Below are 18,282 nucleotides of genomic sequence, written 5' to 3'. Positions count from 1 at the left end.
TCACACTGCCTGCTCTCAGACCTGCGCAACATGTCATTTAGGAGAAAACCAGGTCTACACCCAGATTACTTTCAACCATACATACCACAACAGGAAAGCACAAATATATCATAGAATCATTATATCATCTCATTCCTGTCTGCAAACAATAACCTTGGATAAATGCAAGACTCTATTGCAAAGCATCTCCACTAAAAAAAGCAAACAAAAAAACCCAAACTCTTCCTTACAGTTACCCACGTGCACAATGCATTTAAACACTATTAACAAAACCCTTCCTCAACACACATCCATTCGCCTTCTAAAGGGATACAACAGCTGTCCAAAAGCAAACAGGGAGGCAGGCGACCAGATGGAGAAGAGGGCTGAATTCCATTCAACTGTCTGGGAAGTCACTTTAGGAATTACGGGAAGCAGCTCTTCTGAGGGAGAGCCTATTCCTCTGACCAGAACCATCTCTCATGCTTCCTAGTCTGGAGGAGGATTGAGTTATTTCTTACTCTTATTTTGGTTTAGTAGGGGAAAAAAAAAAATCCCTTTACATCCATTGTGCTGTGGTACTTGGAGCTATGTGACAGAAAGGACTACAAGCCAATATTTTAGCAATGCATCAAAGTTCCAGCTTCAACACACAACTGACGCAAGAGTCTCACCTTAAAAAATAACCTAGCCAAGGGTCCAGTGAGAAATAAAAAGCTGTTCATTTGGACAGAGAGAGAAGAAATTGGTATATATCTTGGAGCTGATGGAAACGGGAAAGATGAGATGATGACTGTGGATTATCGATAACGAGCCATTTTCTTGGAGTCAATGGCTTGTTGAAGACAGTCAATTGAGCAACCATTTTTTATTTTTAAGTAATCTCTCTTCCTCTCTGGAAATTAACTACATTTGCATATTTCTTTCTACCCACAAGGTAACCATTAAAGAAGTTTTTATATTAGTAATCATCACTACTAAAATCAAAGATTCTGAGACAGAGTATTTTTAGGATAACCACGCAAAAGTGAAATATTATTTCCATATGCATCGACTGCAATTAATAGTTTTCTTTTATTTAGGTGTCTATAGTAGTCAACATGGAAACCTCATGTTTCACTTTCAGGCTTTTTTCCCGTTATGCTTTAGGAGGCAATTCTTACCACTTAAAAACACTACAGAACCACTGTACTGACCTTCTAAATAACACAGTGCCTTGAAGGTGCTCCTTTCAAGCATTAGTTCAGTATTTTGAAAATTTGTTGTGCAGAAGGCTGCTTCTCCTTTCATTTTCTTTCTGAGAAATGCAAATCTCCCAGTTTTCAAGACTTTTAGGTGCTTTCACTTTCCAGCTTCTAATTCTGTTAATTCAGTAGTATTGCCGCCCTCTCAGAGTTTATCGTTTCTCTTGGATTTTTTCTTGTGGTTTTTTTTTTTCTCTTTTTCCAAGTCTTGCTTCTTCCACTTCTCTAAGTTCTGCTCTCATCACCTTCAATCATAATTCTGGAGGGTCTTCCATTATCTCCTTCCCACCAACTACATCATAAAAATAATGACAAATACATTATATTTTCCTGACCTTTCCCTTAAATTAACGTCAAGGTCTTTTAATGTCTGTTTGCCAAGAATTCACTCATGGCTTTTCCTAATCCTATCAAACTTTCACCAACAGCCTATGCCTCTCAACTTCTGCTCTGCCAAGCACCCTTTCAGTTCTGGTATATCTCTTGCCACCTTCATGGCTTCACTGTTTCAAACGGCTGCAATTCTAGTCTGATCCTAATGTGCAAGCATAACTGCAGCAATGAGTTAAAAAGGAGCCATCAAAAAAAAATATCCCTGTCTACTTCTGGAACTAACACTAAGAGAGGAATATGAGGTGACCACAGACCATGTTGTTCTACTCAATATTGTTGAACTAGGGCCATCAGGATTGGGAGCTCTCCTAGCAGCTCTCAAAGCTGGGAGATAAATATGAAGTCTATGGCAAGGACTACTTCAACAACCCTCAGGATTTTGTAGGCTTCCCGCGATTTCTAAATGCCCAAGGCCAGTACTACTGCATTAATTTTCTGGCACTCATTTTCAACTGTTGCATTGTAAAAGTTATGTCTCCTGACCTCCTTTGTTCAAGAATTACTCAAGACCTTATTTTACTTGAGAGACAACTACCCTGGCTTCTCCTAAAAGAAGCTTTCACTGGATTCTCGTAACCAGTTTCAAAGAACTGTTTTTCCCTTCCCCCTCCTATGAACCTCACCCATACAGCTCACCAGGTGCTTGTCCCAAATGCAAATTTCCAGAGGAGGAAGTAGGAAATGGGATGGGGGAAAAGGTGCACTTACAGCAAAATAAATTTCCACTCTCAGACTGACAGCTCTCAGGAGCATCCTTGCAAACAAACTACTGTACCACTGTGTCTCTTTCCAGCCCCTCCCTGCCAGGTGGGGGGTGGAAGAGAAGTCAGGTTCCACTAACTCCTGAGGTGGACATTTCTGCTTAGATGTGCATGTCAGTGGAGGGGACTATGTTCACCTCCTTTCTTCACACAGCAGCAGATACTCTAGGAGCAAATACAATTTGGGGATTTTAACACTGCAAAGCTAGACAGGACATATTCAAAGCAACACCAGACTGCTACGGCAAGATGGTAATGCAATAGCACTCTGCTGTTCCAAGAGTAAGAACTGAACACATTGCTTTCTGAGCTGCAGTACTCCGAGTTAAGTCTGAGGTGAGGGAAACCTGGGGGAAAACATACTTTTGTCCCTTCAGAGCAACAGAAGTGAAACAACAAGGAGGCAACATAAGAGAACCACAGAAATAAAGAATTTCTATTCCTACACCCCTGAAACGCCTATGTGAGACATGACATTTACATAACAAAACGCTAGAAGTTTTCGCTGCTCTTCCTATGAAGGGAAAGCTCACTAGAAAAACACCTGTCCTCACAATTCCTTCCCCACTAATTGCCTCCCCACTTACCTGCTTTCTGCTAGGACTGGAGAACAGTGTTTTTGGAGCAGCTCTCAAAGTCTCCCTGTGCTTAGCAGCTAGTGTAATTGCTGAGTTGCTTCTACATAGCAGAGTAGAAGCCCTCTGCTCCACCAGCTTCTCTTTTCTAAGGACAATACTATCCTGCTGAGAAGTAACGGGCATTACGCACCCACTGAAAAACAGCACACTACCTGTACAAAGAGCCAAAAGTGAGCCGCTGATGACTTCTAATGGCTTTACTTACATCCCACCAGTCCATTTTTAGCAGCATGCTTGGTTTACCTACAAGGCTTTCATACAATTGCTCAGTTCACATCCAAGCCTGCAGGGTTCTGAAACTCCCAGTTCCTGGCAGCACCTGGATACTTACCGCTGTACTGTAAATGGGCTACTTATGCTACATAACTGAACTGCTAAATATTTTATGTAGGCATGTTCATTCAATATACTAATTAGATATTTAATTAGAAATTACCTCAAAATTGAATAGAGCACACGCATCCAAAACTCTCCTTGCAGATTCACTCACTATAGGAGCTTTCACATAGATTTTCTCTTCTAGAATGCATTCTGCTGTGCTCTCTTTTTATAGAGTATATAACCCTCCAGTCGTAACAGATTGCTTGCTCCCAGCTGGAAAGCCTCATGGGAACACAGAACTGTAACCTATCACTAATATATTAAGTACAGAACATTTCAGACACCATGACGCAGAAGTCACAAAGATAGAAAGCTACGTGAGAACCTGATGCAGAATTAACAAGGCTTGTTCCATATCCTTTGCTAGCTCAAGTGAAGCGCTAAACCTACAGCTCATGTTGAATGCCTGTGTCTCAGGCACAGCTACCATAGCGAAGAGTACTTCTAGGAGAAATATAGTTCTTACTGATACTTCTTGGAAGGGGTAATTTTACTAAAACATAGATTGGGTCAGCTAACAGGAAAAAATAACTATTTTGGGGTAACTTGTTCTTGCCAAAAGAAACATATTGTAGAAAAGATTCAATCAGAGCATATGTAGTTTCCTCAAGTCTTAAAAACTTGGTAAGATAAAGTCTGTCTATTACTTGTAGGAAAAAATTCTATGTAATGCAGACAACTTAGATGACAGCATCCATACATTTTGATTTAGTGCTCAACAAATGCTTCCTCACAGTTGTTTGGGAAAGGTACACTGCCTGGAGAGAGAAAGATTTTTGGAATACATCAAAGCAAAGAGGCATTTCAACATTTCTATCATTCTTAACAAAAGTGGAAGAGTTTACATTGAAAGCAGTTCCTTGCTATGCAGGATTTCCCCCATTTTCTAAGGGACAAGTCATTTACATGCCATCACGAGTCAGTCCCACGTAGTTTTAGAAACCTCTTATATGACACTGCATGCCAAGCATAATGCACAATAGCTGAGATGCACAGCTTCACACGAAGGGACTGAACACTTTGTAAAGCACTTTCTAATCCCTCAGCAAGAGAGGAACAATCACAATGAGGGACAGGCACTACCCAAAACTATGGCTGCTTAACATCACTTCTTAAAAGACTACTGGTTTCAGATGCTTATATTTTCCCAAAGTGCGTGCCCAGAAATTTTTCATGCTGAGTGTTTGCCTCAGACTGATTTTTAAAGAATAATCATCAATTTCAGCTAAAACAGTTCACCTACTGCCAAGAAAAAGAGCTAAAGGAAAAATGTTTTGCATAAATTAAATTCCAAAACTTGGCAGTCTTTCCTTTCTATCCTAATGTTTTTAAAAAGACACAGTAACCACAGATCCACTACAGATTCGCTCACAACTAAAATCTCCAAAGATGCCAGAACCTGAGTACTCTTGATTTCCACAGGTGACCGAACTGCACAGACTCAATGGCACTGACTCAATGACAACTGGCACAGACTCGAAGGCAGACTCAATGTTCCAGCCCAAGGGGTTTGGAAAACTGTTAATTTTAATAATCATTCAAGATCAGTTTGGCTGAACACTGAACCAGGCCAACAGAACCTGTATCTCTAAGACAAGTCTTCAGGAATAAGAAAGAAAAATCAAATTCAAAAGGGGAGGGGGGACAAAGGCCAAACTGGAGGAGTAACAGAATAAGTAACAGATTTGAAGAGCAATACTGGAAAGGTTGGCTTAAATAATGAAGGTGTAGGAGGACCAGAAATGAGGTCTGTGGATAGAAATAAGGTCAGAAATCAGTTGGCTGAGAAGAATAGTGCAATAAAAAGTCAGGGAGCAGACAGATATGGCAGACCAAAGAGACTGAACAAGGACCATAAGGAAGAAAACCAAGCTGGGCAGCCTAAGCTGCTGCAAGGAACCAGCTGTGGGAATGTGACAGACACTGGACACAAGCTTCAAGAAAGAACCAGCCTTCTTCAGCAGAAAGAACAAAGTATCAGTTAGCTTGGGTGTCCAGCTGAAGACATCCTTGATTCAACTTGGGAAGTATACAGTCTTTTACATAATATATGCAGAAATAGAAGGGAGAAGTTAGCAGTTCTGTAAAACCGAAACTAGATCTTATATCAGGCACCCAAAACCTGAGAAATCCTATATTGACCAATGGCAAATGGAAAAATTTTAAAGACTTGCCTTGCACCACACAGGAACTACGGGGAGTGGTAGGGTTGCGTCCCAGGCCTTTGGAAGGATGCAGCTCTCAATTAGAAAACAACCTTGTTCTCTTCCTTCAATCTCCTGCTTTGACAGCTATACAACTTCCAATTTCTGCAACAAATAAAGCTGTTACACTCACCAATGTCCTTTACCGTGCAGTCCATCCCCAAATTAGGCCCCTCCTGTGTATTAAGTACAACACAGAAAAGTAGTTAAAAAATCTAAAGATTTCACCTAACTGAAATCCATGAGACCAAACTGTGGTTCCATGGATTACTCTTTTAAGACAATTGTGTTGTAAGCAGGTCATTTGTGGTTTACAATGTTGTCTTCATGCCTGTAACTGTCTTGTTTGTATGGGGCAGCATCATTTTCCATTCAGCATGGAACCACCAGCACTGAACACTTCCCCCAATCCCAGAAATGAGAGCAGACGATCCACCAACACATAACAAAAAGTTCAGGTCACTAGGAAACCTCAAGGACCGTGTTCATCCACGTTTCTACAAGTATATGACTGGACAGCAGAGCAAGTTCATGAGTCCACGGGGAATTTTAAGCATCACAAAACATTAGCTTATAGCTGTGACATGGGTTTTTAAACATGGCTAAACATACATGACTTTTCTAGTGATATTATTATCTACTGGTCTCATATTAATTGTTGCTTTATCTGTGTTATACTGTACAATTCTGAACTTAAAAAAGCAAACCTTAAAAACTGGAAGGGATAAGATATCCACGATATAATTCTCTTGTGCACATAATGTCCATACTCACAAATTACCTGAGAAATGCTCTACAGACTTCTGGACCTGGACAGAATTAACAATGCACTAATACTTATTGCTTTATGGTAAAAATATAACAGAAAAAGTGGCACACAGAGCTCGGCAAGTAGCTGTGGGTACTGAAAAGATGACCACGCTATTGCTCAAGTTTACAGCCTCCCATGCGAAATCAATGGACCAGATCAAGTGAACACATTTCAGAAATGTCAAACCAACAGTTTAAATTAAGCCGCTGAACTTTGCACTAAAGTTGTTGAAGCGCAGGCACACATTTCATTTCACCTGCCCTGCTGTGGGAGGCAGTAATTTCCAGCCTAGTAAATGTAAAAAGTATCTACAGGATCAAAAAAACTCTTAGTAGCAAGACAAAACACGGCAAGATGTACTGAGAAATCCAGGTAGGTACAGAAAAAAAATAAAAAGAAAAAAGTCTTTAGAGGGTCTATCAATAACAGTTACATTGTATTCATACAAGATGTTTTTTAAAAGAGCGCTAGGAAAAATTAGAGGCTTGGTGAGCTATGAAAATCTAGTTCCTTAACACAGGCCATTACAGAGAAAATGTAGAAAAAGAGTTGGGAAAAAAAAAAAAAAAAAAAAGAGAAGACTCCAAGCAAGCAAATATTTTTATGACATCTTATACAAAGCAATTTAATTCAAATTCAAGTCTTATTCAAACTCTCAAAGACTGGACAGTTCTTGAAAAAAATCTTCAAAAGCCTGAATGCATGCTTCAGGCTGCCAAGGGTTAAGGCTCGAAACAAACAAACCGGAATTACAGTAAAATCCAATGCCTAACCCTAGCAGTAAGCCCAGCACTTTCCCCAAGACAATAGATTTAAGGACAGAAAATGAGTGGAAGAACAAATTCTCTGCAAATCTAGTATCCACTGAGCCTCCACCGTTAGCTGTAATTTCTACCTCAGAACCTTGTCCTACTCCCTGCAAGGGGACATTCCAGACATCAAATTCTCTGTAAGCACAGTCTGTGCTTCTGCAGCTGGAAGGAGATTACAGAAAACTGCTTGACACAGTAGGGTACCACCAGGTAAAGAAGCTATTCAAGCACAGAGTTAATCTAGACTTGCCAGCCTTGTAAAAAATGAAGGAACTGAGCATATGCAGAGGCACTCACAGGCACTGACTTTACCTGTAGAATTCCATGTAGTTTGCTGCAGTGTTGTAAGGGCACCTTAGCTATAAACTGCCCCAAGGAACCAAGCTGTGCTGCTTACAAAGATGTGCAAACTTTAATATGTCATATGGTAAACAGAACAATTGTTCTTATAGAAGTTTAAATGAGTGGTAAAACATATTATTATCTTCAGCAAGGGAAAAATAGCCATGCTTGTGAGAGCAGCCGATGTCAACTGCTTTAAAACCTCTTATCTAGCAATGGGAGATAGCACCATCCAAACCCTGTAGGAGGCGTTTGTCTGCAGGTTCTCATTCAGAGCAGCACAGCTCCGCTCACTTCCCATATGCTTTGGTTCAGGATGCATCTGCCAGGGAAGCCCAGCTCTAAGACCTAGCCCCTGCTTTTGCATCCTTCCCAAGTACACCCCAGCTGGAGCTACGGGTCCAGAACTGCTCCTTTTTTTTTTTTTTTTTCAGAAACTACAACTTCGAAGTGCTACACTGGCAAACGCTATGAAACATAGATCAGAAACAGACTGGGTGCATTTTTCTGTCACTCCCTCTCCTCTTTTCTGTACAGGCCACCTACTCTCTCATCCTCCCTGTTCACTTCCCTTCCCTTTCCCCAGCTACATCTCCACTCCTTTTCTCCCATGCTACTCCCTTTCACCTCGCCCAGTTGTCTCCTCCACAAAATCTGTTCTGTCTGCAACAAACTGGAAGAACACAGGCTTCTCTGTTAGCACGGCAGAGCAGCAGACCACAAACAAGATGCAGGCCTTTGTGAGAACTATAAGAACATCAAAGGGGCTATACTGTTGTGAGTGGGCCAGATCTACACAAAACAGCTCAAGAACGACAATAAGTCTTGCTGATTTCATGCAAGGTTGTAGTGCCATCTCACCACTGTATGCAATGCGTACTTTTAGTGAATACAGACAGTCACAAACCTTGGTTGCAGATAAATCCTTATTTGTGATTTATAAGCTGCAGAGAAAGTCTCCTTCACCTAAGATCAAGAGCTCAACTTGGCCTGGAAATTAGGTGGAAAGCTATGTTACTCTCTCGTATTTCATCAAGATGGTTTTAGCCAAGTTAGGACATACCTTCAACTTCCCTATTTCCCATTTATTGCATATTTAGTAAAAATATCATAAATTCAAGAAATACATGCTCGATGAAACTATAAACAGCCAGGGATAGCCTTCTTCCTGACTGAAAACACTCTACTGCAGCTTTCAAATGTTGTTTTCAAGAAGCACTAACATATCTCTGAAGCGCTGGCACCTCCCTTTCCTCCGTGACAGACAAAAAAGTGCCTGGCTGGCTCAGCGGGCTAACAGAAGCAGAAGCACAACGTCCACCTGTGCTGGCTGATGCAACATCATTAATTCCAATTCCTGAAACAGGGAAAACACAACAGTAACTGCCAGGGAAGTCTGGGGAGTTTGCCTTCCATTATCTCGTGCACACTTCCCTTACCGCATGCCATACAAACCACAGGAGCCAGCTATGACCCTACCACTCCCATGTGCAGCCAAGACACATACCCTCCTCGCAGTCACGTCCTTAATTTACAAACGTCTCTTATCTTCCTTACTTCACTTGGTCCACGCTTCATTCTCAACCTGCTCTGCTCTGGCTGTTCTTTGGTTTTGCCTCACATGCTGCCAGTCTGTGGAAACACTTCCCTTACAGCCAACAGACCACTAGAGACAACTGAACTTGGGAAGCAAAGGAAGGAAAGCAGCAGTAACAGGAAGTGGCTGTGAAGCAAGAAAGGGAAAATCCTCCTATCTGAAAGCCAGAAGAATCAACTTTGCCTACAGTAAAGAGCTTATCCTTCTAGATTAAGCGGCAATAGGTGTGATTTAAACACATTTGAGGCTATGCCAACCTGCCTGACAGATGTGGATGAAGCAGATACACCCCAAAGCCTTCTTCTTCCAAGTTCAACATCTGCCAATGACATTTCTGCAAAGGATGACTGTTTGAGATTTAGGTAGATAATCCAACAATAGGGAGGAAGTTCAGTTTGTCAGAAAAGAAACAGGAAGGGAAGTAACGAGCAGAAGCAAAGAGCACACAAGACCAAGCTCTGAGCTATGCTGCCGGTGTTATTTGATCTCCTATCTCTCTTCAAGGACAACAGGTAGAGGTTTCAAGCTTCCTCTCTGAGCAAGGCAATTGCTCTCCACATCCAGGGAGGAAATGGAGAAGTTTTTCCAACGCGATCATGTACAAAGGCCATCACTTTACAAAGAGTATTCTTACAGTGTAAAGGCGTAGCAGCAATGAGGTAATCAAAGTTTAATGTAACAAAGCACACGTCAGAAGCCTGAATTAACTCTTAACAAGGAAACAGTCAAAAGGGGGCCCTTTGCCTTCTTGTTTTCCTTCTTAGTTCCAGTACAGTAATACAAAGATTAAGGAGCCCAGAATGTATAGGAAACAGAGCAGACATTTCAACTAGCAGTCATTTCACTTCACAGGGAGAATTTCTTCCATTTAATACAGCACCTGTACAACCAGACTAGACTTGAACAGGTCTAAGAGATGACTGAGGATGTTCAATCTTCAATATATCTGACACCTTAAGACAGAAAATTCTACTATCCTAGTAGAGGTACAGCCTTCACCAGTATGTCTCAGGTGACAGCAGGCAAGACAGAAGTAACTAAGTTTCTGCAGAGGTGTGATCACCATCTTCAGTAAGGGAGCCAAACACCCCCTGAAGATCACGCGGCTCCTTTGTCACACTTTGGCAGGGTTCTTTGTTTCTCCGTGGGTCCCTACAAGCTACCACCCACTATAGATTAAGTTAAAATTAGCTCATTAAAATGAAATTAAATAACAGGCAAGATGTTATGATACATGTTTTCATGTATCAAGAAAAAATGCATAAAGCCTAGATAGAGATAGCTGAAAACAGCACCGAAATCATGATTTGCTAACAACTTGGTACTGCCAGCAGAAAGCAGTGAATAAAGGAAGCCACATCTACCTTAAAGTTTGGAATGAGTCAAACTTCTAAACTTAAGAATACTGAATTTCAAAGTCTTGCCAAAAATACATACATCCCTCCCTCCCGCATTGTTCCCACCTAACATTTGCATTGAGAGTCAGAGGCTTGTGAAAAAAATGGCAAGATACTTTATTCCCTGTGAGAGCTCACAGTTAAAATCTTCATAAGCAGGAAAATGCTTAATAAGTTTCTAAATTGAGAGGTTCTGAAAAAAAAAAAACCAAAACAAAACAAAAACACATTAGCAAGCAGTGGTTCCCTCAAGGAGAAACAAATAATCTTGTTTCCAGGACAACAGGGTTCTGCTAGCTCATCTCCCTTGTGCTAGAGTTTGAGGGCATACAAACACAGAATACAGTCTGTGCTCCTGTTTCTTAAGAAGTAACATAGCAAAACCTTCCCCGCTAGTTCTCTTCTGTTAATGTAGAGAAGTTCAGTATTACAGACCTTCTGCAGAAAGGATGATATTGGCCTGCAGATGGAGAGCTACTATCAACGCAGAGCGCTTGATTGACTGCAGAGGCAAGAGACCCTCTACCATCCATGCAGCTGAGCTTCGACCTGCACATATTGACTGATCATTGCATTAGGGGAAGTGTATGTCACTGGGACAAAGATACAACTTTGTTCTTAGACTGCTTCATCAAAGCTAGGTGAAATGGATGATGTACTGCAAAGACATTTCTATGGTATTTCACAACCATATTCTAGCTTAACAAATGGGTGAAAACCAGAAAGATGCATCAAACTAAACATACAATCTGTTTCCTTTTAAGGATTCTCTATGTGGGAAAGAAATCATTAAACAATAAATTAAGGGAGATTAAATGTTCTTAAACATCCCACCGCTTTCCACAGGGCACTCTGCTCGCTAAGCACTGCTCTTCAAGTCCTGTCCCCTGAATAATGGCATCATTGCTGGAAAAGTGGAGCTCACAAAGAGCATGGGTGCACCACGCGGCATCGGACAGCGATCACAAATGCACCCTCTGATCCTCACTTTTTCAAGCTCCTCCTAGCAAACCCTGAAGCTGGCAATCCCACCTCAGGACAGGGCCTTCTGCACACACAAGTGTTTGCATGACTCTGAGCACCAAAGCATGGAGGGAGTATTGCTATCCAGTCCCACCTCGCCTTGAGGTCATCCCACCACCACAACAGCAAAACCCGCAGGTCAGGAATTTCTGAGGGACACAGGGCCCGCCAGCCTGCTGTTCTGCAAATCCACGCCATGGCACAGAGCCATAAAAAGAGCATCTGGGCTAGCAGCAAAACGCACAGATCTCACAAAAATACCTAGAAATAGGAACGCACGGGAGCTTTCCAGCACCCGCTTAAATAACAGATTAAAAGCAACATCATCCTTCTTCTTTTGATGCCTCCCTCGCATCTGCTCCCCGTACAGCTGTTTATACGCCCTAATGGATGCTCGGCAGGGCTCAGGGTGCCCCTCGGCAGCCCCTGGACGTGTCCGGCAACGCTGCGGGTGGCAACAGCGGGGACACAAACCGCGACGCCGCACGAAGCCAAGCGGGGCTGCCGGCGGGGACCGGGGCTGGGGGAGCCCGGCAGGGGCACCGGGCAGCCGGGGCGCTCCCAGCGGCGGCTGCGGACGGCGCTGTCAGCTGCGACTGGTACGAGACCCGCCGACCCCGCATCCCAGCAGGCGCCCCTCGCATCCTGGAATGATTTGGGTTGGAATGGATCTTAAAGATCATCCCGTTACAACACCCCTGTCACGGGCAGGGACACCTCCCACTGGATCAAGCTGCATCCCGGCAGGCGCCCCTCGCTTCCTACCCGCCGGCAGCCCGGCAGGCACCCATCGCTTATGCCCCTCGTACCATAGAATGGTTTGGGTTGGAAAAGACTTTAAAGCTCATCCGGTTCCAACCCCCCTGCCATGGGCAGGGACACCTCCCACCAGACCAGGCTGCATCCCGGCAGGCACCCGTCGCTAATCCCCCTGCATCACAGAACGGTTTGGGTTGGAGGAGACCTTAAAGACCATCCAGCTCCAACCTCTCTGCCATGGACAGGGACACCTCCCATCAGACCTGCTTGCATCCCGGCAGGCGCCTCTCGCTCCCCGTTTCCCTCCCGCACCATAGACGGCCTTGGGTTGGAAGGGACCTTAAAGATCACCCAGTTCCACCCCCCGCGACAGGCAGGGACACCTCCCAACAGACCAGGCTGCATCCCGGCAGGCGCCCCTCGCTTATCCCCCCACTATCACAGGATGATTTGGGTTGGAAGGGACCTTAAAGCCCATCCAGCTCCAACCCCCCCGCCCCAGCGGGCGCCCCTCGCTCACCCCGCGCTCCCCGCTCCTGCAGCGGCCCCGGCACCGCCCCCGCCCGCCCGTGACGGCAGCGGCGGCCCCGCCCCGCGGTGCCCGCGGCGGGAGGCGGGCAGGTGGGGAGGCGCGGCCGCGGCAGGGCCGGCATCGCCCTCCGCCGGGCTGCCAGAAGCCGGCAACAGCCCCGCCCTTACACCGAGGTTCCCGGCGAGCTGCCTGCTTGCCGTGCGGCCGGGGAGCTCGGGCCGAATAATCAGTCATGGAATGGTTTAGGGGGAAGGGAGCTTAAAGATCATCCAGTTCCACCCCCACCCCCGCCATGGGCAGGGACACCTCCCGCTGGATCAGGTTGCTCAAAGGCCACCCAACCTTGAACACCTCCAGGGATGAGGCATCCACAGCTTCCCTGGGCAACCTGTGCCAGGGCCTCACCACCCTCCCAGAAAAAAAAAAAAAAAAAAAGTCTTCCTAAAATCTCATCTAAATCTGCCCTCTTTCAGCTTAAAACCGTTCCCCCTCATCCTATCCCTTCCAGTTTATACCCATTGCCCCTTGTCCTATCACCACAAAACTTCGTAAACAGTCCCTCCCCAGTTTTCCTGTAGCTCCTTCAGGTACTGGAAGGTCACTATAAGGTCTCCCCAGAGCCTTCCTTTCACCGGGATGAACCCCAACTCTCAGCCTGTCCTCACAGGGCAGGTGCTCCAGCCCTCTGATCATCTTCGTGGCCTCTTTGAGACTTGCTCCAACAGATCCATGTCCTTCCTGTGCCGAGGGCTCCAGAACTGAACACAGCACTCCCGAGTGAGGTCTCACAAGAGTGGAGTAGAGGGGCAGAATCACCTCCCTAAACCTGCTGTCCACTCTTCTTTTTCGATCACAGTTTTTTCAATTTAATAATCCAGATTTTTTCTTTTTTACTGAATACACCAGTATGGTTCCTCCATTCATCCCAACTCATTGTCCACATTCTAGGTTGCTCAACAGAGGTTCCACCAGCTGCATTTGTTGAGACTGCTGCGAAGCTGGAGTTTGGGCTTGCTTTCTCCATCACTTTCTACACCATGCTGCTGTCACTGAGGCAATTAACTCACTCAGTGTTATGTGTAATTTGAAAGGATGTCAGAAGACATCACAGTCCAGCTCTGGCTCCTTCTATTTTTTTTACACAGTACATAAACGCCAAGAGGAGGAAGGGTTACTCACAAGCTGCCCTGTGGGAACTCCCAGGAGGTTCATGAGGGGCTCCTGCAGGTAGGAAATGGGCTGAAACGGAGAATTACTGAGACACACACAGCCACGTTTGTCTGAAGGCCTCCAGCCAACTGTGCATGGTGCGCAGCGGATGGCTGCCAAGTACCAGCTGAGTCAGCCCCAACACCACTCTAGTGTAAGAATTCTAATTCGCCTGTTGCAGTTCCCCAATGCTGAAAAGCTGCCAGCTCGAGTCCTTAATATGATTCAAGTTTGGATGGAGAAGCCAGGAGATGCAGCTTGAATTTTTCATTTTTCTTTCCATCCATCAGTTGTGAAATTCCATTTTTAGGTGTTGGAAGTGATTGGATCAGCACTGTCAATTTCAAAATCAGACAGAACTTACAGAGGAGAACCTGCATTCAACGCCTAATCAAACGTTAAATTTGTAGCATCTACCTTTGGTCATAGTTTCAAGCTAATGAACCACGTCATGTTTCTAAACAAAAAGTAGACAGAAAATAGAAGTTCTTCTGCATATCACACAAGCTTAAAGCCACCCTCCCATAAAAATATTTAACATACTTAGCCAGAACAGATCAGAAAGCAAGTAGACACTGTCACTCGCACCCTTCAGTTTGAATAGAGAGTTCAAAGGTTAAGCAGCACAAAACATTGTAGTTTATTTGTAGCCAGTGCCAGTTTTAATCACCATCAACCAAAATATGACCTTTAAAAAAACCCAAAAAACAAACCAGGCTTGGACAACACCCCACCAAGGATCCTGGAAGAATGCTGTTTCCCACTGATGTTCACTTAGCATCAGTGAATCAAAACAGCACTAAAAATCCAAAAGACCAGAAGGACACTTATGTTTCACCAGCACTGAAGGAGGTTGTGGAGAACCACCATGTTATTTATAGGCAGAGCAGTCCGAGTTACCCAGGGCAAAGTAAGGGAAAAGCTGGCAGAGCAGGAACGGATACGGTAGGCAGGTTTTTAATTTACCTCACCTTTTTGTAACATTATAGATAGCTTTGATTAAGAAAACCTAAGTAACAAGCCTCGAACACTCACTGTCAAACACTAATTGTTTTATTTGAGCAGAGGTAGTTGGAAAAGTGCCCTGGGACCATTACCAGGTTTAAGACTATTCAACACTTTTCCTTAAAGATATAGAAGCATTTATAAACTCACTGCTGATGCTGATGACACGTAGGGACAACACAAAAGCTGGCACTATGGTGAACAAAAGAACTTGGAACAGCTGATGCAGCATACTCTTCAAAACCTTTTTCTTATTTTCAGCCAAATCCCAAGTTATACTGCCAGGAAAAGAATACAAAACAGAATACAAAGCCATACCTTGAATACTGGGAAAAAAAGCTGAGTGGAAAACTGTTGAAAAACTCCCAAAAAGGCATCAGGGTCCTAATGGACAGGGAACTGAAAACGAGATCCAAACCTAACACTGCAACAAAATGTGAACGTGCATCTTAGAAGTACAATCCATAGTGTACAAAGAAAGAAGAGGGGATTTTACTGATATATAAACCACTGAAGAGAAAAAATATAACAGGGGTTTTTATCTCCTTCTTAAAAGATCACAAATTTGTGAAGGGACTAAGGAAGACTGGCAAAACACAAGATTTTAGAATGCCAATTCATGCACTTCATCAAAAAAATACTGAGTGGTTGTTTACTTTTAAATGCATTCCCAGCAGGAAGATACTACTGACCTCTTTTGCAGAGCCATCTCCCCCTTCCTATTAGTGGAAGCTGAAATCAAATTCTAACCACAAGACAGACATGCACTTTTAAAAGGTATTACTAGCTATTGAAATATACTATCAAAAGAAGACACAGACTACATTTTATGCCTTTATCAAAAGACCATGCCTTTCTCTAGCATAAAAACTTAACCTTCACAGGAAGTCAGAGTAGATAAAAGGTGTTAAACTCTGACTTTAACTGCTAATACAAAGCAAGAAGAAAGGGACACTTAACTGTCTCAGCTGCTATAGGGCTTTATGGAGTCTCTGTCTTTATACTGAGCAATGCAAAATTTTAGAAAACTGATAATCAGTTTCCATTTACCCTCATCTTCCTTGATATGCCAGTGATCCAATCACCTGTAACAGATCTTACCCAGATTTCCAGAAACCATCCTGCTGTAGAGCCAGTAGAGAGGTATGGTTGATACAGAATCAAAAGCCTGAGACAAGCAATATCTAACAAATATTAGTCTGCCGCGACCTATGTATCAGAAAGACTTCAAAACTTTCTCCACCAAAGAACCGTGAAAATCCCTGCCATAAATTGACAGAGAAGTTCTATATTCCTCATCCTCCATGATAATGAGGGACAACACAATACAATTTCACAGTAGCACAGTTTATCATTGGAACTTACGACCTACAAGCCAACTTCTATATTCACTATTTTTTCCCTGCTCCTTTTAAAACATCGTAGCAATACTGCAAAAATAATTTTGGATATCTCATTCTAAGTCAGGGAGATTCACTTGTATCATTTCCTCTGTTACTAAAAACCTTTAAGAGTCTACTCCCTTCCATTTTACTGCAGCCCGTTTGTACCTACATGCAAAGAAAGAACATGGCACATGAAAGCTTTCATCAGGACAAACCAACCTCAGCTTGCTATAGAAAATATTTTCAATGTTTAGCTACTAAAATATAGTGTTATTTGAAATATATCGCCTGCTACTGACATAATTAAGCAGCTATTAAAATGCTAATGTTGCTTCTTGCTCTCTCTGTGTTGAAGGACCTCATTAATCATCCTACGGTAAATCCTGAAAATAAAGCATAGTCCCCTTCAACAAGCTGTTTTCTATGTTTACAAAGGTTTCTTCCCACAGAGAGTCAACCAAGTCACTGTGGCATGTACCACTTACAGAAATAACTGGTTAATAATTTTCTAAAGATACCTGCAGAAAAAACATGACAGAACACATAATTCAGAATGCGCATTTGGAAAAAGGAGAAACGACCTTAAGGTTTCTGGTTACTATTTCGTCAACTACAGTTTATGATGGAAATTAAACTGTCAGGCTTTTCAGCTTTTAGACAATGAGATGCATATTTAGTATAAATACAGACATTCTAAATGACCTCATATCAAGTGCTGAAGCAGCACTTGTGAAATTCCTCATGTCAACAAAGCTGCTACAGTTTTGTATTTCTAGTTGCCCAACCACAGGCTTAAACAATAGATACTGCTTACCACCTACATTCTCTGGCTGTGTTTTTAGAAGATGATTTCACTTAGGGCTCTTCTTCTGAGCAGTCTAGTTTGTTCTGGGCTTCCACTGAAATGATAATATTATTTAAAATGTTTGCTTTGAAAAAAAGCCTATCATCCAACCTGCTACTCCCCAGAAACTTAAAAGTGAAGAGAGACTACACAATGAAGTTCTTATGTTAACCAGTGAATAATAAAGCTCTTTGTAATACAAATGCACACATTCTCGAAGCAGAAAAGCTCTCAGAAGAGATTTTTTTTTAAAAAAAGCTTTGTCTTTGCTTTTAAGAGCCATAACTTAAATAATAGATGCGTGCATACTTGTTAGATGCCAACTCCTCCCTCTCCCTTTCAATGTATGTACACATAGGCCTTCATTAAACAGTTTCTTCTAAAATAAAGTGCTTATCACTTCACACTAACTTGAAATAACAGAGTTAATGTCAGTAAATTATTATGGCTGATTATTTACCATAACAAACATGCGAGTAGTTCTGCTAGATGTGTTTACAGCTATGTAAATACAAATGTCTTTGCAGGACTGGACCACAGAGAGAACTCCTCAGCTGATAAAACTAGACATAATAACAACACAGACAGGTTCCATCACTGGTAAGCCACAGTCTGCAACGGGAATCTCAACACCCTTCAGCACCCTTTGACTATGCCACAGGTAAAAAAAAAACGGGAGAAATCAGAGTAGCAGTGAAAGGTTTTTGCAACCTGCATCCTGTCCTTATTTGATGCAAATTATTAGCACTGCATATTTTAGTGATTCCAAAAGCAGTTATTTGCTTTTGGCATAATTTCAACCTTTTGTCCTCAGGAGTCCAATTTCACAGATTAAAATAGGTTACACTTTCACTCCTGCAAAATCTACCATAGATTAGAAATGGCTGTTTTATTAAAAGTCAGTAGTGTAGCACAAGGCATGAGACTTAAAAATATCAATACCTTCAAATAAAAACATTTTGCGTA

General features: G+C 42.8%; 1 protein-coding gene across 1 annotated transcript in view; it reads right to left on the bottom strand.

Annotated features, from left to right (window-relative positions):
- The window catches only part of INPP4A (inositol polyphosphate-4-phosphatase type I A), a 131,397-nt gene extending 118,506 nt beyond the window's left edge, over positions 1-12,891 (bottom strand). The window contains exon 1 of the mRNA XM_054056807.1: positions 12,862-12,891. The gene's annotated coding sequence lies outside the window, so the exon portion shown is untranslated. The remainder of the gene's footprint in view (positions 1-12,861) is intronic.
- Positions 12,892-18,282: the final 5,391 nt, after the last annotated feature.

Source organism: Cuculus canorus, chromosome 1 (assembly GCF_017976375.1).
Source record: "Cuculus canorus isolate bCucCan1 chromosome 1, bCucCan1.pri, whole genome shotgun sequence".
NCBI lineage: Eukaryota > Metazoa > Chordata > Aves > Cuculiformes > Cuculidae > Cuculus > Cuculus canorus.
The sequence above is the reverse complement of the archived record's forward strand: the minus strand, read 5'-3'. Positions and strand labels throughout refer to the sequence as shown.